This window comes from Canis aureus, chromosome 18, assembly GCF_053574225.1.
Source record: "Canis aureus isolate CA01 chromosome 18, VMU_Caureus_v.1.0, whole genome shotgun sequence".
Lineage (NCBI taxonomy): Eukaryota > Metazoa > Chordata > Mammalia > Carnivora > Canidae > Canis > Canis aureus.
The window spans coordinates 50,266,929-50,290,732 of NC_135628.1; positions in this window are offsets into that span (position 1 = coordinate 50,266,929).

The following is a 23,804-nucleotide window of genomic DNA, read 5'->3' on the forward strand; positions in this document are numbered from 1 at the left end:
AGTGAAAATGTCACATCTGCTTATGAGCCATGTTTAATGGAGTTTGTTTTCCGTGCTTTTTAAATCAAAGAATTTGCTTCTCTCTCACTTGACTTTGGAGACTGTGAATAAAACATTACATTGTGAAATGTTAGGGAGGTTATTAGTAGCAACTGGATTATTTTTTAAAGTACCCTGAAATATTTAATGTTCTGTGGCTGGTTTTATCAGGTGAAGTTTCAACATTAAATAAAATGCAAACATATACTGTATTTTAAAATGAATACTACATTATAATGGACATTTTAAGAGTGTAATTTGTTTTGGTTTTAACTGAGCCACAAATTGGCTTGCCTGCCAGTTACTTCAAAAAAAGCAATGAGTGACAGTGGAGATCACAAGTGTGTATCCTTAATAGTTTATCTGATGTGCTTTTGGATGTTGAATAAAAATAGCATATCCATCCAAGTACCATATTTTCTGTCTTTAAGGAGGAAAGTACATATGTATACTTTCTCTTTGTATATGCTATATATATTGTAGAAGAAATGGTTAAGATGTAAATATAGATACCAAAGTGATAAATTCCTTTATTAATCCTGCTTACCTTTCTCCAATACTAATAAGCCTCCTCCTTAACATACACTCAGATATTGTGAGAAGAAAATTATGAAAGAAAGAAAAAGAGTAGTATAAAATTGGCAATGTTGAAGTGGTGGCATTAAAATATATACAGATCCACAGACAAAAGGAAAAAAAACCCCAGCATTTTGGATAAGATATATCACCAATGGTATAGATTGGGACCCCCACCCTCACTGCCCACTACAAATAAAACAGAAAAAAGTTAACAATTTTAAAAGAACATATTATCTACCAAAAACCCATGTTCTCAATCCCAAGAATCTGAAATATCTGTCAGCCAACTCACTGAGAGCAATAGGTCACATTTGGAATTAGCAGCTGTGTAGAGCTGTGTAGAAGGAAGAGAGGAAATAAAAGTAACTTCTGATGACCTCGATAGCAGGAATACCTATGCATCTAATCAATAACATGAAATGCAGCCCAGAATTGCAGTTAGCATGGAAAGCTCGGTGGGCCAAATTCAGGAAAGTAGCCTAAACTAATTGGGCAGGTTTCCCAGACTTCAGTTCAGGAATGGATATAGGACTACAGAAGTGTTCATTGTTATGGATCAGACTGGACAAGTAAAGTCTCACACTAGCCAGCTGCTACTGTTTCCCAAAACCAAGACCTACAATATAGAAATGCTGCTGAAACTGGATTATGACCTAAGAAGGATAGGAACAAAAGAAAGGAAATGTTCAGAAAAGATGGGATAAGGGAGCAAAGGAGGCAGATCTCAAAAAAGCTCAAGACCATATTTTTGAATAATTTATTATACTAATAGAGTACAAAATAGTAAATATTGGAAAGCTGTTCTTGTCTACCTTCATCTACTATTAGTTAAGAAATCTATTTTGGTAAAATATAAGCAACATAAAAGGATTATAATAAAATTCTCACCCCAAATTTAAAGATAATAATGACCAGAATAAGGTTCATACAAGTATTGAAATAATCTTGCAATAGGAGCTAAAATAATTTAGGAAGACCATGAAAGCTGTAAAAGAGTAAATCAACCAGATAGAGTTAAACACAAAAGGTAAAAAATGAAGGCTTCTAACGTAATTTGACATAACTCATGAAAGAATTAAAAAATATGAAATCATTTAGGAAATAAGTTTGAACTACAGTTCAAAAAGGAGCAAATATTTTGGATAATACCATAAGATAAATACAAAATGGAATATGCAAAAGTTTTAAAAGAATTGGAGAAAAGGTATTGACAAGTAAATGATAGATATAGAATATTGGTAAGAACATAAAAGAACCCAAGTACTGAACAAAACTAACTAAAACTTACAATTCAATAAAAGATATTAAGCCTATATATTGAAAAGATGCACAGTACTTAGAGAAAGCAATAACATAATTTGAGATATAATCTAAAAAATTGTATTGGCAGTCAAGCAAAATGTTCACATACTTTATAAGCAGAAGATAAGCACTTAGGAGATTTTTGAGTTGTGATGGAAGTAAATGGCAAACCATTTTTAAGATAATCAAAGAAAGGAAAATGGTAGCTAAGAATTTTATATCTGGCTAAACTGACTTTCTATATAAAAACAACAAGCTAATAAAATAATTCAGTAAATAAATGTTGATTCTATAAAATCTAGATGGTGAACTTCAGACCACCAAAGTGACTGGAAAGCATCTACATCAATTGTGGTAGTGAGAATTGAGTCTATGTTAACTTGTGAAACTAAGTTATGGATCTAAGGAAGACAGTATAGAATATAAAGGGCACATGCAGTAAAAAAAATATAGTCAACTATTAAAATTGAGAATAGAAACAGAAAGTATATGGAAAGTAGAATATGCTCATTTATTAACTTATAGAAATTAACAGTGAAAGGATGTTGCTACAGATTAAATGCCTGAAAAAAAGGTTGCTAGTTAATTGTATTGCTTAGAGTAGGGAACCAATACAGAATATCTAAAATAGAAGGGACTAAGGATACTATATAAAGCCACCACTACATAACAATTGGAAGAAAAATAGATACCTTTCTAAATAAGAAAAAATCTTTCTTCCCTACTCCTCCAAAAAAAAAAAAAAAAAAAAAAAGGCAAATAAATCACAAATACAAGACCAAATAAGACAAACATATCAACAAATATAAAAGGGTCAAAGAGATATACCATGTAAACACTAAACATTAAAAAACTGATATTAACTGATATTCTGATTTCAGAGAAAGAATGCTACAAAACAGGTGTACTACCAAACATAAAGGAGAATGTTGCATAATGATAAAGGATTTAACTTATCAAAGAGACATAGTAATCTAAAATTCTTGTGCACTAACAATAGTTTCAGAATACATGGTGGAAGAACACCAAATATCACTTAGAAGTAGACAAATACATGATTTTCACAACTGTCATAGAACATTTCAATACTTCTAGTAATTGATAAAACAAGCAGGTAGAAGTTTAAAAGACTAGAGAAGGCTTCAACATACGAGTGACCAAATTGACCCAGTGTTCCAATAGTGGAGATAAAATGGAATATTAAAGTGGTCTATCCAAAAGACAAGAGAAAGGAATAAAGGACAGATGTGAGAAAACAGGACAATCTGGTTGAGTCAAAACTGACTATATCAATAATATATTAAATGAAAGTTGAAACAGATTTAAATGTTCAAGATTTGAAGATTGGGTATAAAGCAAACCTCAACTTTACAATGTCTATAGGAAGAACACTATAAAGACATGATATGTTTTAAATTGTGAGAAATACATATAATGCAAACACTAACCATAAGAAAGTGGGAGTGGCTATATTAATATTGGATAAAATAGATTTCAAAACCAATAATATTATAGAAGATATAGTGGGCCATTACCAATTGATACTACTGTCAAGTTAAGTTGTTTTTTAGATCCTCAATATTCTCTGAACACACATATGTATATATATAAAATGTATAAATGACTTACAATTCAATACAAAGATACTAAAAAATGTCCAAGAGTAGACAATGCACAAAAATAGATACAAAAATGACCGCTAATCCTGTGAAAAGATGCTCAGTTACTCATCAGAATAATGCAAATTAAAATCATGAATTAGCATTTCTCACTCTGGAAAATAGCTAAAATATAAAGATTGATAGTGTTGTGTGCAGGTGAAAAACTTCACATTGTTGTTAGTAGTATAAAAAAGGCAAAACCACTTTGGAAAAAAAAGATTGTTTGCTCTTGGCAAGTTACAGGTGCTCAGACCAGAATCATCAATTGCATTATTGAACTGGAGCCATCAAAGTGTCCATCACCAACTGATTGAATGTAAAATTACATTCATACAATGAAGTAATGAAGTAAACCTCTACAATGAAAACAAAGTCAACTATGGATGTACTCAAAAATTTGATGCACATCATGGTGAGTAGAAACATCCAGACATAAAGATTACTTTATGATTTCATTTAAATGAAATTCTTTTTTAAAAAAAATATTAATCTCAGAGAGTGTGTGTACATGCATGAGCAGGGGGAGGGGCAGAGGGAGAAGGAGAAGCAGATCTTGGAGGGCATAGAGTCCTACATGGGGCTAGATTGTGACCTGAGCCAAAATCAGACTTTTAACCAACTGAGCCTCCCAGGCACTCACAAATGAAATTCTTAAGCTAGCAAAATAAAACTCTAGTGTGTCATGTCACAAGAACTCAAGTGCCAGTATGATAGAGGCTTCCTATTAGGCAAAATGGGCATTGAGAATAATAACTGCAGTGACCTGGAAACACATCAAACATGTTTATAAGAGTTTATAACACCAAAAATTACCTAGTTAATGACTTGGAGAATGCTAAGGGATAAACTTGTGAATGTTTGTGAACAAAAGAAAATCAAGCATTTGCTCTGCGTTTTCCATACCATTTGCACCAAATAGTTGATAAGAGAAGGCTCCTTTTTATAGAAATATTCTGGAAAAAAACTGAAAACAAAGTTATAGAATTAGAAAAACAATCAGCATTTTACAGCCCTTGCATAAATAACAGATATTGGCATGGAGCATCAATGACTGCCCATATTGCATACAAGCAAACAGAAGACAGCCAGACACTATGTGCCTTGTGGTGGATGTGCAGACTGCTCCATAGGAAGTATCCTTGACAAAAAATAATAAGCCTAGGTCCATGTCACTTCTGTATCTAACTATAATTTTTTGAAAATACAGATGACAGAGGAACATGTTAGATGGCACTACCGGAATGCTATCACCAAAATTCAGTTTCTTGAAAAAAAAAATTCCATTTCTTTTACATATAAATTGTAAGGATTAATTAGAGGCAGGAAGAATCTATAAATTAAAATAGACTTAACAGCCACCCCTATTAATTGCAATGTATGGACTTTATTTGGATTCTGATTTGAGTAAATATTTGTTAAAATTCTGTGAGATCATCAGGACAATCAGGAAATATTAACACTATATTCATATTAAAGAATCTTGTCAAATTTTAATTACTCTAGTGGTATTGTGGTTATGTTTTTGAAAGAGTTCTTATATTTTACAGAATAAATACTGGAATAATTTTAGATACAATGTTTGGGATTTGCTCCAGAATAACCTGGTCAGTATGACATTGCATCTAGATGACACTAGATTGGCCATTAGCTGCTAATTATTGAAGCATAGTTAGTGGATAATTTGGGGTACTTTATATAACTTCTTGATGTGGTTCAAGTGTCCCACAGTAAAGACATTAAAAAAAAGAAAAGGACAATCACTCTATTCCCAAAATAAGGTATGAATTTTAGTGAATCACTGAGCACCATCAAAGCAAAATGGTAGCTGGTAATGGATTACATTAATATATGTTGCTATCTAAGTGAACTGCCCAACAGGTATTTGACTTTATTCACTGCATTTTCTTGACTTTTAGCACGGGCACATTTTGCATTCTGTAGTTCTTATCCCTGGTTTATCATCCATAGAGACCTGATCTTAATTTTTGAAATTGTCTTTGCCCTTGCTGCTATTTCAACGATCACAAAGGGCATCACATATGCAAAACTTAATTACTTCTTCACAGTAATCAATCTAGTAAATTCTGAAAATCCTTTTCTTCTTGGAAAAATCTGCATTTTAGTAAGAAACTGTTCATTTTAACTTAATAGCTTCTCTTCTTTATTGAACCTTGAAATATAAAGCATTATCTGAGTTTACACAGGCAGTCCCACTGACTGAGCACTGCAAGACAATGGAAGCCAACTGAAGAAATAGTTTCAATAATTTCCAAAAAGTGTAGTTGTAAAAATTCAAGATGACATAAATGCTGTATTTGGTCACTTATTTTGGGACAAGGAAGAAGGTGGTTTTGAGGAGTGCCATGGGTTCTCGTCACTGAGACCCAACAATTATCAGACATTTAATGAATGTAGAATGAAAGGATAAAAATACAAAATAATTAACAGTACCATAGGTTGAAAAGAGAGTGTATAGAAATATCCATTGGACTTTTTATTTAGATGAGCCTCAAATGGCTGAATAAGTAACTGAACTGAACCTACCAAGATCATAATGAACAGGACTATGAGAGTGGAGAACTGATCAGATTAGATTGAGGAATGATCAGGGAGTTAAGAAGAGACATTCAAAATAGTCTAAAATCAGGGTGCCTGGCTGGTTCAGTTGGTAAAGCATGTGACTTTTGATCTCAGGATTGTGAATTTAAGTGCCCTGTTAGATGTGGAGCCTACTTTAAAAAAAATAGGCTAAAATAATTTAATGGGTCAACTTCTCAACCAAGAAAATTGTCTACAGATTATATTAAACTTTTTCTATAAATTTATTAACTTATGTATGAATATCCAGCTCCAAGCTCATTTTCATCGTGAAACTTTTTTTATCTCCCTCAAGTAGAACAGATATCTTCCCTTTGATCTATCAAATTGGCCCTGTTCCATTTTGCCTCATACATACGCTATTTACTATCTTACCAAGTAGGGATTAATACTTTTGTATACGTGATGTATTCATTTAGCACTTTACCAGATGTCTGAGGAAATAAGTTATAGGAATTTTATGTCTACTAAGAGTTCTAATTTCAAGGTCTCTGGTAACGAAATATTTACAGATTCCCTTAAAGTAAGTGGAATATCTAATGCTTCTGATTATCTATTTCTCTTGTTCACAAGGAATCTTGATGACAGCTGGTGACTGCTGAGTAAGAGCCTGTGAAAAGAGGCTGCTAGTTGCATACTAACCATTTACTAACCCCTTCCTAAGTAACATCAGCTCTATATTGTTTGGAATGGTGAGGTACACAATACATAACAACAATTTTCAGTTTCTCTTCTATCAATAAGGTTTACATGAAATATAAGTAAAAATCTGCTGGCTTCTAGTTAGAAGATAAATTGAATTGAGGGATTCAACATTCAGCACAGTGACTATAGTTAATAGTGTATTGTGTATTTGAAAGTTGCTGTGAGAGTAAGTTTTGAATGATCTCATCACAAGAAAATTGTAGCTATGTGAGGTGATGGGTATGTTGACTAGACACTGTGGTAATCATTTCATGATATGTACATATATCAAATCATTAGGTTGTACACTTGAACCTAATAGATTGTTTATCAATTATATAATTTTATATGAATAGCGCTGAAAAAAAAAACTTTAATGGAGCATCTAAGAAATACCACCCTGTTCATCCCACTGCTTGGGCTATGGGTGTGATGGGTGGGACTTTAAAACCATTTTTTTTTTTTTTTTTTATTTATGATAGTCACAGAGAGAGAGAGAGAGAGGCAGAGACACAGGCAGAGGGAGAAGCAGGCTCCATGCACCGGGAGCCTGACGTGGGATTCGATCCCGGGTCTCCAGGATCACGCCCTAGGCCAAAGGCAGGCGCCAAACCGCTGCGCCACCCAGGGATCCCCAAAACCATTTTTTAACTGTGAGGTAAATGTGTGGATAGAAGCCAACCACAAAGGCTGGAGGATTATTTTATGTAAGAGAAAAAGAAACACTATCATGTGTAAGCCACTGTGTTGAGCAGTCTCTCACTATCAGTTGAATGTCCTTTCTGGCTAATACACCTACCATATTTCAAAAAATATTCTAAATCAATTGTACTTTCCTTAGAATTACTTATTTCAGTTATTTAAACCTTAACTTTATGACTAATTTCCTGGAAACCAGCATTTTGAAGACTGTTCTCAGAACACATTTGAATTTGTTTTGACTATCCAGTAACATTAAAAATATCAGAAGTCTCTAATATAGGGAAATTGAGTAAAACTATATGATGAGAGTTTCTTTAATTACTGTGGTATGGATAGTTATGTTATTTGTTACTCAGGAATACAAGATACACTGTGCAACCTTTAAAGATTAAGAGAAAAACTTACACAGCTTTTGATGTAATGGCATCAAAGTAACTGTGCAATTTCAGTAAACATATATTGAGTCTTAGAGACTGAATGGAAGCATGGGTTTGGCTCATGGTCACAAAAACTCATATTATTTCCTTTTAATTGAGGAGACCAGAATTGGAGGCAGATGTTCCTAAATATCTCTCTTCACTGAGCATTCAGAAAGACTTTTGCATGTGTAGATTTTGTTGTTGTTGTGCTTTGAAGTTAATTACTTTTTTCTGTACTGAAAAGTAATAAAACTACATTCTGAAAATACATAATTCAGATTTTTTGTTCATTAACTCAGACTAGCCAGCTCATGGATTAGTTGGCATTGAAAATGTTTTGTAAAATAAACTATTAGATTTTACACACAAAGCGTGACAGAAAATAAAATGTAGAGGCAGGAAAGAGAGAAAGCAAAAAAATCTCTTTGCATTTGAGATAATACATATACATTTAGGAAAGAGTCTGTTTTATTAGTCATAATGTCTATTCAAAATTAGATTTGCTCCTTTAGGTTCAAACTACTTTTACAGGGTCATTGAGGAGTCAATGAAATCTGCTAATGATTTTCATGTTTTTAACAAGGATGACATGGTTCTATTAGTGGTCATGCTTTCAGATTTGTATATTAAACATATTTTAATATCCCACTTGATGTAGGTCACTTGGGCTTCATTCTTTCAATTTGCAAGAGAGTTCTCAAATATTCCTTCTGAACCTGCCCCAGTAAGCAATTTTCAGAGAACTTTTTTTGTTCTCTGGTGGGGAGCATTGATGATTTCAGCATCCCCACAGAAGTACCTTTTATTTTCCTGAAATTGTAAGCTTAAGATCTTTGGAAGGAAATAAAATGTATGAAATAAGATTTGAGTTGATAGCTGGGAAAATTGGGTATGGGGGGTGGGTTTCAAATCTGCCTGAAAACTACAGGGAAGTGACCTCCTAGAGAGCTAATATAGATAGGCTATTTTTTTTCTCGCAGCTTGTTTTTTGTTTCCACTTTTCAAAGTGGGAAGTTTGTGTTTTTTAGTTGCAAAGAATTGGCCTACAAAACCAAAGACTTATAGGTTAAAGCACATACTTATAGTGTTTAGATTTATTCTTAATGGTTTGCATTTTGCAACATAGATGATATACTCCAAGCTTATTTACTCAAGTTTTCTCAGGTATTGTGACCTGACTTGAACATTGACCACAAGGAAACGCATGAAGCTTAAGTTTCCTTTCCCTAGCTTTTGTGTAGCAATTTTTCAACAGCTGTTACTGGCAAAGCAGCTTGTCAGATGTACATCTGAGTTTACAATTTGGGGACAAATCAGAAAGAGTTCTGGGGTATTTATCCTTAAGATGATGTGTTAGTTATGCTTCCATAGAGTCAAATGAAGCCTGAAAATAATTACTAAGCATAAAATAGTCCCTTAAATCTGATATATTCCATTAAATAAACCCAAGTTGCTTTTGTTCATCTCTGTTATCAAGTAGTGGGAGAGCAGCGAGAAACTCTAGATTTCTAATTTGTATTCTGGATTCAAATTCCAGCTCTGCAACTCACCGCTTCTATAACCATTGGAAAACTGCTTAAGTCCTGTGTTCAAATTTCTTCATCTAATAAGGGTGAATAATTATAATTACATATATTGGGTATTTTTTATGTACCAGGCATTGTGTAGATTACATGGATTAGTCAATTCTCTTAGCTGCCCTTCGAAGTAGAAGTAGACACTGTACTAATTTCCATTGCAAGTGAAGAAGGCTGCAACCAGCAAGAGTTTAGGTAACTTCCCCCAAATCACAAAGATTGCAAGTGCTGGAGTTGGAATTTATCCAGTGTTTCCAGAACTCACACTTTTAACTTATATCTCATGATATAGTTTGTAAAGATTTAAAGTCTATAGAAATGTAAACTGGTAGCACTTTTATTATAAAACCTTGAACCATGTAAGTGTAAATTGGTTAGTAATGGAGACTGCTTGGTTTTGGCAGGAAGACCATCTACTGGGAGGCCTTTTGGCTGTTTAGCCAGTTTTTATTCTTCACTCAGGAAGCCTGAGGCAAAAAGATTGGATTAATGCCTGTTCTACCTACAGATGACTTCACCCTGAAATCTGCTCTTATTCTTGAGACTATCCAGTGTAATGTACAAAATACTTTGATCAGTATGTTTGATCAAAGCATGTGAAGCACTGTTTTTCTCAGCTTAATTCCTATCTTAAAGGGAAAGATAGAATAATTATATAAATAGCATACTTTCTATATTCTTATTGTTCAAAAGACCATGAATATTTTGGTTGTATATTGCTATTAAGGATACTGAACTTTGTGTAACATTAACCCTAAAATTTAAAACTGCTGACTTACATCTTGAGACTTGACTATATATGCATTACGGTGATCTAATATCTATATGCTAATTTTCTCATTAATTAGTATGCCCTTGGCATCTGGCACCATATGCTGCAATGTTCCAAAAAAGTTACCATAGCATAACTTTATTACTGCAAATCATAACATTGGTGATGCATGCTATAATAAGCACAATGATATTTGACAGAACCTTCATGCAATTATTATGGCATATTTAGTATGCATTTCATCAAAGCCTTTTGTATAGTCTTAGGTATGGTAAGAAATAGAGATGTACCAAGAAAACCATTAAAACCACAACAAATATGATCAATAATTTCAGTGAATAAGTATTCTCTATGTGATTTTTTAAATGTTTGTACCTATATTCTTACAGTCTCATTAAAACGATGCTCTCAGAAAGATAAGGTCACTCTCACAGAAATAAATGAAATATACATTTCTAAAAAAAACATTTAATTCAAATTTTATACATATCCTTCAGTTACTTAATATGTATTGAACATATTTGGATATTAATTTCTTTTCCTCAAATACTCTTTAGGTTTTTTTCTTTTTACGTATATGTGTTTCCATGTACCTTTAGGAAATTGCAATCTTGTATCTTTGGTTTTCAGACACGGATGTCTTCAGTTGAGATTAATTGGATATGGTTTCTAATTAGCAAGTTAAAAAGTTGCGAAGAGGCGAGAGTAAATGATGGCATTATATTACTAACCACCATCCTCCATCTTTTGGACTGGTAAGTCTTTTTGGTATCTTTTTTCAGTGACTTGAGCCTATTCCTCAAGAGAGGTAAAAAAACCTATTGAATTTCTATATGTTACAATTTATCTAATTTTTAAAATTTTCTGTTAGAATGAGAACATTGGCTTTTTTGTGTGTTTCTATATTCTAAGAAGAAATAGAACACCTATTCAATAACTTAAACATAGCATATTTAAAATAAAGTTAAAAATTATTTTAAAAGAATAGAGGTTTTTGTTTTGTTTTGTTTTTTTGTTTTTTGTTTTAGAAAAGTAAATGGTCTTAGGAAATATGGAATTGATGTTGGTAATTTTAAAATTGAAAGAAATGAAATCCAATGAGTCAATGAAGTCAAGTTATACACCTCAGAATGACAAATTTGGGAGCAGAATCTGGATCTGCTCCATTTAATAGTGCTCTTTGGACTATGTTGAAGTTTTATTATTCACTAAAGGGGGTTGGGGAGCAGATAAAGATAATGGGAATGTTTTTTTGGTTTGTTTTTTTCCTCAGACACTAAGGGAACCAAGAGGTCTGAGGTGATATTTCTTCACTTACTGTGTGTCATTGGAACTCACTCCTTGAATATAATGAATGGGAATAAGTTTTCTCCGTCTCTTTTTCAGTAAATTCACCTGCCTTTCCTACTACACACTGGCTCATATATTCAGTGTAATATCAACCAAAATTCTATTAGATATGTTTATGAAAATTTAGAAATTGACAAAATTTATGAAAAACTTAAAATAATAGTTAGGCTCATCCTAAAATAGAACAAACCCAGATACCAATATTTATTCTCAAGCTAAACATAAAATTGGCACAATGATAGACAAATAAAATAGAATAGAGTCCAGGAATAGAATAGTCACATACAGTGACTCTTGATTTATGATAAAGATGTAATTGCAAAATAGTGAGAGTAGTTTATATTAGGGAATAGTATTGGGCCAACTGTATATGCAAAAAAGGCAGAGGTGGGTTTGGAATCCTCAATCCACTACTTGACATAATAGATGAAGTTCAATTCCAGGTGGATTATAAGTCTAAATATTAATGGTAAACAACAAAACTTCTTGAACATAAAAATAGAGAATTTTAATGAAAGTTTATAAAATAGTATATGAACTTCATTAAAAATAAGCTTTTAGTAATATTATTTCATTAAAATTTTAAAATTCTACTTATTAAAAGACACTTTTAAGAGAGAGAAAAGTCAAGCCATTGAGTAGGAGAATATATTTGCACAGATATAGCAGTTGGAAGTTTCATGTCAAATATATATAAAGATCTTCTATAAATAAAGAAAACTGGGACAGATGGTCCAACAGAAAATATGTGAGAGGACTGGGTTACCTCATCACAAATGAAGATATTAAAATGGCCAAGAAATATATTAAAAGATACTCAACCTTATTATTAAGCAGGGAAATGTAACTACAATATAATAGCCACACATTAACCATAATAGCTAAACTTAAAAATATTGATAATACAAATATTTCAAAGGTTGGGACACAATCCCATTTCTGATAGGACTCTAAATTATTTAATAATTTTGGAAATTACTTAGTAATCTAAGAATTCTATTCCCAACAGAAATGTGTGCATATGCACACCACAAAGCATGCATAAAAATGTTGAGAGCTCCAAAATGGAAACCTCCCAAATGCCCATCAATAGTAGAATGGATAAAGTCTGATATATTAATATTTTAGGGAATTATATAACAATAAATGTGAAATAATCACTGGGAAGTAAATAGTATAGATGAATCCAACAAACATTTTCTGAGGGAAAGAAGCAGCCAAAAAACACGTTTTCTGTGCTTCAATTTATTTGAAGTTTAAAAATAGGAAAAATTAATCAAGACTATTAGAATTCAGAAAGGTGGTTATCTTTGGGGAGAAAGGAAGGGTAGCAATTGTAAAGTGTTATAAGGCGAGCTTCTGGTGTAGTATTAATGGTATTTTTCTTGACTTTCATGGTAATTGTATTTGTTTATTTTGTGATAACTACTTGAATGCTGCACATATGATTTAGATATAATTCTACATTTTACTCCTTATTGTAAATAATTATTTTTACTTTTTTAAGTTTTTATTTAAACTCCAGTTAGTTAGTATACAGTGTAACAGTTTCAGGTGTATGAAATAGTGATTCAACATTTCATACAATACCTGGTGTTCATCACAGCAAGTGCTCTCCTTAATCTTCATAACTTCTTTTACTATCCTTCCACCCACGTCTTTGGTAACCATCAGTTTGTTCTCTATAGTTAAAAGTCTGTTTCTTGATTTGCCTTTTGCTTCCCTTTGCTTGTCCGTTTTGTTTCTTAAATTGCACATATGGGTGAAATAATATGGTATTTGCCTTTCTCTGACGTATTTTGCTTAGCATAACACTGTCTAGCTCCATCCATGTCATTGCTAACAACAAGATACACACAACATCTTCTTTACCATCCATCAGTCAATGGACATGTGGGCTGTTTCCATAATTTGGCTATTGTAGATAACACTGCAATATTATGTGGGGTGTGTGTGTCTTCAAATTCATATTTTTGTATTCTTTGGGTAAGTACCTAGCAGTGCAATTGCTGAATCATAAGGTAGTTCTGCTTTTAACTTTCTGAGGAAAATCTATACTGTTTTCCAGAGTGGTTGTACCAGTTTGCATCCTCATCAACAGGGCAAGAGGGATTGCCTTTCTCAATATATTCACCAATACCTGTTATTTCTTTTTGGTTGATTTTAGCCGTTCTGATAGGTGTGCGGTGACATCTCATTGTAGTTTTGATATGCATTCCCTGATGATGAGTGATATTGAGCATCTTTCCATGTATCTGTTGGCCATTTGTATGTCTTCTTTGGAAAAATGTCTATTCAGGTCTTCTGCCCATTTTTTAAATTGGATTATTCAAAAGACTTATCAAGAGAAGAGGATTTGGGCACTATTTTCATTGACTACGCAAAGTCTTAAGCTTGCAGCCTTTTCTTGTTTTATATAATTTTCAACTCAGTCAAACTTTGATTTCTGTTTACATTTTTTATAGCCACACCTTATTAAATTAACCCTGTTGCTAATATCTACTACCATCAGCCAATTCATGGTGTCTCTGATATTTATAGCACAGAGAAGGGAGTAGATTTTCAAGCATTCTTAGGAGGATTTTTGTTTAGCTGTATTTATGTTTCTTGAAGAAGAATATCATTTCTCTACTCAATCATCTACAGACTATAATTGAGGTCCTAAATGCAATTAACCAGCTTACTAGATTTTTTAGTCCCAGGAATCCAACATACTTGGGGATTTGAGAGTGAGTTGAGAGTCCTATTTCTAAAAGCTTTATTAATTATGAGACTCATTCTTGTGGGCTTGGCAGACTAGTGTTATTAGGAAAGTGGCTGAAGGAAATGGCTTTTATTTACTTTTAATCCATCTATCCCTGAAATGGAATTAAGATATTTTATATCTCCAGGCATCTGGAAATGATTTCTCTGAAGTAGACCCAGGCAAAAAATAAAATAAATGTTCTTTAACTTTTCCCTCTCGAGTAAACAATCCAAATGCATACAGTTTATTGAAGGAGCTCAAAGCTACTATTTAAGTCATCAATTAATATAGGGGGAGATTTTTAATACCCGAAGCAATTATTTCTACGCAAAATGAGATATGGTATACATTCCTAATGATATCAGTAGAGATTTCTAATTTTACTTTGATGAATTCAGGGTAAGTGATACTTTTTCAGTTTTTTTTTTAATACTTCACATTTGCTTCTAAGGCTGAGTACAATTTTATATTTGCTGTATTTGTGGAAAGTATTAGAAGTAATTATTAACTTAATAATTATTAATTATTAACTTAATATGATATCCTACTTTATATTTCACCCTTCAATTCATTCCACCTGCTAATCCATACTTCATATTTTTCTTTATTTTCAATGTTCTTTATCACAAAAAGTGATGTTTTTGAACAGACAGATATAATGGCACTGAATCAACCTGACATATAATAATCTATGTTTTGGTGCTCTATTGGAAACACATTTTTGTAGAAGTAGGGGGCATACTATTCTTAATTAAAAAGTGAAAACTGTCTCAATATATACTTGTAAATATCTATTCAAGGTCATGGATTTAGCAAATTTTTGAATACTGCATTTGAAGTTTTTATTAAATAACAAGTTGGTATTGGTATGTGATACACATAGAAATAAAATATACATAAATTATTATGGAAATAATATTTAATGAGGTCTTAGGAATATATGAAGTTATATCACATTCCTGAAATAATTTTTTATTCATTCATCTGACATATCACCAACTGTAAAGCACATAAAGAACAATGACTAAAGAAGAATAAGATGTGTATTATAGACAAATTCAAGCAGGCTCTTCCCACTGTGTAATAATATAGCCTTACTCCAGTGTTTGGATTTTTTAGCAAGAATCTGGATAGGTTCTGTATCTTTAACCTATTACTCATATTACTTGAAGAGATTTTAATCATTGCATAAATAAAAGCATAACAAGGGAAAAAGGCAAACTCATGACTCTAGATAAATATAAAATAAACATGTCAAAGATTTTATTTAACTCATTAATTAGTGAGGGCACTGGTAAGATGTTATGACTTGTTCAAAGAGCACTTTAGATGTTAGAGTATTTGAAAAAAAAAGAAGTTGGAGAATTTGTAGGCAATTTATCAAAGAAAATTTAGGATAAAATTGCTGAGTTGGGTAAAATACTCTCTAATGTCTAATAAGTCACAAATCTTTGGAGTTATATGTTCTAACAAATAGAAATTATTTTCATTCTCATTTGATAGAAAATCTACCAATTAACAAGTAACTTTACTACATCTGTGATCTTTAATTAATAATAAACAATGCAATGAACTAAGCACATTCTAGGAGAATCCTTGGGTGGCTTTTGCTCCTCTCTAATATTGAAAGAATGTGTGTTTTAACTTATTTGCTTTATATACATGTTTTGGACAATTTTTCTGATACAAAGTAGATATGCAACTTGTCTTGATATAAAATGCAATTTAAAATTGACAAATAGTTTTCCCTACTTAAAACCATATTTCCAGAAGGGGTAAAATTATCCCCTAATTCAAGTGCCAGGCCACAGGTTATTAAATACCAAGGAAGAAATGTGCTTACAAGGGTGCAAAGAACTATGGGTGTTTATACTTCAAGTAATGCGATGAAATTGACTGTAACTAATAGAGTGTGAAATAGTCTCTCAAGGAACATAATGAAGTCCTAAAGAAAATAGCTTAAAACAGGAGTGGACGGAGGTCTTGAAAATACAAGCAAGGAAAATCACTGCTGCATTGGAAGGTGATTTTTAAGTTGTTACAAAATGTTGGTGCCTTTAATTTTGTTATTTTTATTCATGATTGGCCATGTGTCATTTTAGCGTTGATTTACCTAATTTATACATACTCCAGAAAACAAAATAGAATCAGAGAATCCAGTGCTTTTAAATACCAATAAGGCACAGCAAATATTTGCTCCTTAGACAGTTAGTGCTGTCTGGAGATTCACATTATGGGGAAAGTTGCTAAACTGGTTTCCCTAACAGATCTCAACACTGATTTTGTGCATCATTGATATTCTAGTCAAGTTTTTTGTTAAACATATTAGATGGCATGATAGTTTTGTGGTCTGGACAATTACTCCTGAGAGTCTTCACTAAGAGCCTAACTACCTCAGTAACCAACAAAGTTAGATATAACTTTACAAACTTAATATTATATTAATAATATTATATTAATGAAATTAGATAAGCAATAATATATCCAATAAATATAGGAATTAGATATTCCCAGAGATTTAAATAAAAATGGCAACTTTTACATTTAGAGGTAGACTTCTATATGTTTTTTATCAGCACTTCATCAATATTCTCTAAAAGGATGATTTCTGTTATGAATCAGTGTTTTGTTTTGTTTTTATTTTTGAACACATTTTACTTAAATTCAATTATATAACATATTAGTTCCAAATGTAGAGTTCAGTTATTCTTCTGTTGCATATAACACTATGCTCATTACATCACGTGCCCTCCTTAATGCCCATCTCTCAGTTATCTCATCTCCCCACTCCCACCCCTCCAGCAACCCTCAATTGGTTTCCTATAGTTAAGAGTCTCTTGTGGTTTGTCTCCCTCTCTGATTTCATCTTATTTTTTTCCCCTCCCTTTCCCTATGATCCTGTTTTGTTTCTTAAATTCCACATATGAGTGAAACCATATGATAATTGTCTTTCTCTGATTGACTTATTTCACTTAACATAGTACTCTCCAGTTCCACCCACCTGTTGTGAATGGTAAGATTTCATGCTTTTTAATTGCTGAGTAATATTCCATTTTATATATTACATATACCATATAATTTATGATTATATTATATATTATATCTTCCTTATCTATTCATCTGTTGATGGACATCAGTATTTTTTTAAAAAAACATATAATCACCAGACCATTTCTTCATCCTAAAATTTAAGGATTCTTTCATTTATACTAGTTTAGCTCCTAAACATGGGTTTGATGGATATTAGCTATAATTTCTCTTACTTAGAACTATTAAAATGTAAAGAGTTTAATACAAACATCAGTAGTATCAATATTTTATAGTCAGTGAATTTCCTGAGATTGTTTACATTTAATTCCATTTGACCACTGACACTGCAATTGTATAGTAATTTTAAGAAAGTTGGTTTTTATTATTTGTTTTGATTTCCATGTTTGATTTAGGATGCTATTAAATAAAAGTGTCACTCAACTTTAAATGATATTTAAACTCATTTTTAAGGGAATTAAAAAAAAAGATTTTATTTATGTATTCATGAGAGACACAGAGAGAGAGAGGCAGAGACACAGGCAGAGGGAGAAGCAGGCTCTACGCAGGGAGCCCGACGCGGGACTCGATACTGGTTTCCAGGATCACGCCCTGGGCTGAAGGCGGCATATACTGCTTAGCCACCGGGGCTGCCCTGGAATTTTTTATTGTATAAAGAAACTATTTTTGCTAGCACCTCTATGCCACATATTTCACTAATATTAACTAATCAAGGCATGTGAAAATATTGTTTAGAATTTCTTATACTATAGGAAGAAGGATCCACCATAAAATACTTTTTGCTCCTAAAAACAATTGTCATTTTGTATTCAACAGAGATAAGCAAATGCAGATCCTTACATTTTATTTGCATACACAAACATTTACATTCTATGTGTTTATTTTTATTTGTTAAAATATGAAATGCAATGTTTTAAATTATGAAGAACAGGTGTTTTATTCATTTAATATTTTTTATATTTTCAATATGCTTATAACTTACTCTAGTTAATCACAAAAATATAGCTAAGCAATTTCCAAAATTTCTAATTATCACTAGATGAAATATGACTAATTTGAGATGACTCACCAAAGAGATGAATAAATTTAGCCTGTCATGATGTTCTATATCTATTTAAAATATTCTAAACTTGGCTGTATATATTCTTTAACCAATTTTCAGGAAAATTTTATGATGAATGTGCACGTGTGTGCATGTGTCTGTGTATGGATACTGTTTTTTTTTTTTTTTTTTTATCCAGAGAGCTGTTTGTTAAACATTTATTTTTACTGGCATAGGACCTTACTCTTGTCCATGAGAGGAAAAGCCGATTCTTATTGATCCTTCTCTCCCCAGCTTTTGCTTGAGCAAGGAGCACTTACCTTTGGCTTTTTTCCTAAGACCACTCTTGTTCTCTGGTTACTCCAATAGGTTCCTCATTCATCTTTCTTCTGCTTACTTCGGTTTCCATCCTCCACACGAGTGAACTTTATAAAACAAAGCCTGCCATGTTACTTCTCTAATTAGTTCTTTAAGGGTAGGGCTCCTGGGTGGTTCAATAAGTGAAGCCTTCAACTCTCGATTTTAGCTCAGATCAAGATTTCTAGGTCATAAGATCCAACCCCATGTGAAATTGGACTCCATGCTTGGTGGGGAGTCTGCTGGAGATTTCTCTCCCTCTGCCTCTCCCCCTGCTCTCTCTCTGTCTCTCTGTCTCTCTCTCTCAAATAAATAAATATTTTTAAAAAATCTTTAAGGGCTTCTTACTCTGCCAAGAATAGGACCATAAATATTGACCATGGCCTCCCAAACTGCACAATCTCCCCACTCTCTGCTTTCTCTTACTTTCTGCCTCTTGTTCACTACACTGCAGACACACTGGCTGCCTGGTGTTTGTGGAATACACGTGTCATTTCCCATCTCAGGGTCTTTTTTGCTCCTTCTGCCCTGGATTCTATTTCTGGTTTTCCAGAGTGAACCAATTTCCTTCAAAGAGGGTTCAAAGAGGTTCTCCTTGATCACCCTAACCAAGGCTCTACCACTTACTCTCTATCACCTCACCTCATTTTATCTTCTTTGTTTCTTTTGTAGAACTTTTCACAGCCAGTGATTACATCACTTACATCTATATCTGTTTACTTATTATCTGTATCCCACAGTAGGATATGAGTTTCATGAGTACAGATATGCTGTGTCTTTTTTTATTCCTATACTCTCATTCCACTAATTCTGGAAGGGTGGATGCTATTTGTTGTTAAGAAAGGAAGGGTAAGAAAGGAAGGAAAAAAAGCAGAAGAAAGGGAGGGAGGAAGGAAGAGAAGGCAGAAGAAAGTTACTGCTGTTACTATTAGCTTTACTCTTAATTTACAGACCAAGTTCAAAAAATCAGATCATTTCTTTTATTGGGTCAGGCTGAGCATTGTAAAAATATGTTTTATTTAGTGGTACATTTGGAGTCAAAATCTTCCTCCATTCTAAATGTTAATATTCTGAACATTAATAAGTAATTTGCCTTTATTTAGAAGCAAAGAAGTATCTGTAGAGGGAAAAAAAAATCTCAGAATGGAGATTGAATCTGCTTCATTTTTTAAATGTGAATCTATAAATTTAAATAATCACAAATACAGCTTTAATAAATACCTTTTACAGACATAGAATATGTGTGGTTGTTAAATATTAGAAGGTTAATAGAATTGGAAGTTAACATTCCCAGAAAGAGTTAGGGTGTGCCTTGAGGAGAAAGTAGGGAGGACCAAGGATTCCTTGGCAGTGGTAACTAGATGAGTAATGAACCCTAGAAACCAAGTAATCATCATTGTCTATAAAAGAGATTTAATCATAAATTGTTTTTTCACTCTCTGCTAATATATTTTAAAAATATATAGAGTGTTGACAACCTTTTGGCAAGAGAAATATATGTTCACTCTCTCCCCAGTAGCACTTTTCCAACCAGGACCTTTTGCTCTACATACGGATTCATGCCCAGGGTTGAATGCAGGTATTTATATCATCATCCACTTGTTTGTCATCTGGGTCCTCCTATGGATGGGTGGGAAAGTCCCTCCAATTTTGTTGTAACTATTAATTCCGGGAAGGAGGAACTAGTATCTTGGTCACATCATTTTTTCATATAGAGTGCCTTGCATACGTGAGGGGGATCATGGCTGGGGTACTCTTTCCTTAGATGTCTAAGAATAATTTAAAAATAAAAAACCTCTTTGAAAGCCTGCAGTTATGCTCATGCATAGAGAATCAGACACACTTAGTATTTCAAATCTTCCTCCAGTCATAATGGAGCTTATGTCCCTATTTAAACTCATCCTAAGTTGAAAGTTTCACAAGTTAAGAATGCACTTATACCAAACCTAACTTACCAAACATCATAGCTTAGTCTGGTCTACCTCAAACAAATGCAGAACACTTACATTAGCCTACAGTTGGGCAAAATCACCTAACACAAAGTCTATTTTATAATAAAATCTTGAATATCTCATATAATTTAATACTGTATTGAAAGTGAAAACAGAATGGTTGAATGTGTAGCATTTGGTTACTTTCATGATGGTGTGGCTGACTAGAAACTATGGTTTGCTATCACTGTCTAGCATCATGGGTGAGTACTGTACTACATATTGCATATTCCTAACCCAGAAAAAGATAAAAATTCAAAGTACAGTTTCTACTAAATTTGTATTGCTTTTGTACCATAAAGTTGAAAAATTCCAAGTCAAACCATCTTAAGTTGGGGACTTTCTGTACTTGGATAGCAAGTAATTTCTGAATATTTTATCTAAATACCATAAGAATGCTGGATTTGGGGGAATCTAGTTTAGCTGATCAAAATTGTAATTATCATCTCTTCCTGGGCTTGTAGAGAGGTCACTATTTAAAGTGAGTCAGTAAAAACCAAAAGTACATTTCATTTTTATTATATTAATTATTGAAATGCTTAATACCTCTTTCTCCAATACAATAAGCTTCTTAGAAAAATATTCAACATATGGAAAACACGGAAGAGCAGTAAATCTCTACTTTTTAAGAACTTTTATGCTTTTTAAACTTTTGTCTAGAATGAAGCTTTTTAGTGTTATCTGAAGAACTTCAGCAGTAATACACACCTTATAAACTTTTAAAGCAAAGCCATTCATGGGAAGAATAGTCGAAGCAATGTGATTACATATTTGGAATACTTTTAATATATCTAAATTCTAGAGTCCTGTTCTAATTGCAAGAAATAGTAAATCATTTGCTATAATTTGGCAGCTAGCTGCCTAAGAGTTTATCACTAAGAAGGTAGCAGGATGTTACAATGTATTAATCAGCAGCATATTTCAGTTTGTTGATATCCAAGGAGTTCGTTGATACTATTTTTTAATTTGATTTGTAGTTAGTCATAATTAAGTGAAGTTATCAGAGCACTATTCAGGAATCAAAAGATCCAACTCTGACCTAAACTGTGCAACCTTAAACAAAGCAAATCACCTTTCTGTGCCTTAGTTTTTTAATCTGCAAAATTAAAGAGTTGGATTTAATGAGCCCTTGAGATTTACTTTCAGCCTTAAAAATATATTTCATTTGTCTCTTACTATTCTCATGCAAACACAAGCAATAGTCTTTACCTCATGAAATAAATGCTGAATTATTTAGGATAAATTATTATGATATTAGCAACCAACTCTAGAACAATTCAGAAGTGTGTGTGTGTGTGTGTGTGTGTGTGTGTGTGTCTATCCATCATCGATTCATCCATCCGTCTAGAGACAAACACAAACTAGCAAAAGCAAATGAGTCAACATATTAACAATCCATGAACATAAGTGGAGGGTGTACAATGTATTACATTCTCAGAACTTTTTTAAAAGTTTGAAAATTTCAAGACAAAAAGTATGAGACAGAATAAATAATCTTGTTACAAACACAAGAAGCAATAGCAAAATGGCATAAAAATGAAAATGTTTTGTTTGGAGATTAGTGCCAGAAACCCCACAATGCATGATTCTGCTAAACCCTGGAAGGATGTGCATCTTTCTGCCTATGAGATCAAATCCATATGGTGAGTCTTACTACCATATGGCTATTTAGATGTGTGGTAGGGAAGAAATAGAGCCAAGCATGATGACAGGGCCTGCTGGTGGCATGTCCTGCCTTGTGCACTGGCTATATGTCGGCCAAAGAAGAGAGGGGCCCAAGGCATGTGCACTTTGCTTTCAAATAAAACACAGCTTCATTTGTAAACACAGCCCAATTAATGTTCTATAATCACATTAACGTTATCACCTCTTAGGAGGTGTGAGGAAGTAGTTAGGAATAAGAGAGCAAAGAACAGCTTCTCAGTGAATAGACTCAGGATGAATAATCTATTATGTTAGTGCAAATAGCAAGTATAATAATATAATATATTAACATATCAAATTAAAATTTGTTTCTAATATACATTTCTCAGAAGTTCTGAAGATTTCTGTTTTCTGCCTTTGTGAAAATTTGAGGAAAGACTTATTTTTTTCCCCTCTGGTTTAATTCTATTTGAAAAAAAGTCATTAGAAACAACTTTAACGGCACATTTTTTAATGAAGTCTCTTTGAGAGTATGTTGTTACTGAGATTGATAGACCAGTTACAGATTATAAATGCTTGATTGCAAAAGTTTTATATTTCTAAAACTAAATAATTTATGGATCAAATATATAGTTTTAACTACCTAAAACAAAATTTCTTATATCTTATTATAATGAAATCATTAGTATTTTAACTTCTCAAAGGAATCCCTCCAGAAGTATTTAGGTTGACCCTATGGAAAGATATCCAAGGTTCACGGTACAGCAAAGGATGTTATCCTGGGGATCCCTGGGTGGCCCAGCAGTTTAACGCCTGCCTTTGGCCCAGAGCGTGATCCTGGAGTCCCGGGATCGAGTCTCGCATCGGGCTCCCTGCATGGAGCCTGCTTCTCCCTCTGCCTGTGTCTCTGCCTCTCTCTCTCTGTCTCTCTCTCTCTGTCTCTCTCTCTGTCTATCATGAATGAATAAAAATAAAAAATCTTAAAAAAAAAGTGTGTTATGCTCTGGCTATGGTTAGCTAAGAGGTACTTAGCATGTTGATGTTTCTGCAGTGAGGTTTTGTTTTGTTTTGTTTTTTTTGACTCTAAATATTAGGCCCTTAATTTAATATTTCAAGAACTGAAAGAGAGGAAATAAATTATAACTAATACCAGGTCAGATATTGGTTCAAAAATCTGATTTTCTCATGTGTAGTATGTTTAGAGGATTATTGTTAGCCAAAGTCTAAAAAGAATACTACAGTAAAAATGATGACTGGAACTCCAAGAGAGATTCTGCATCAGGAAAGAAGAAT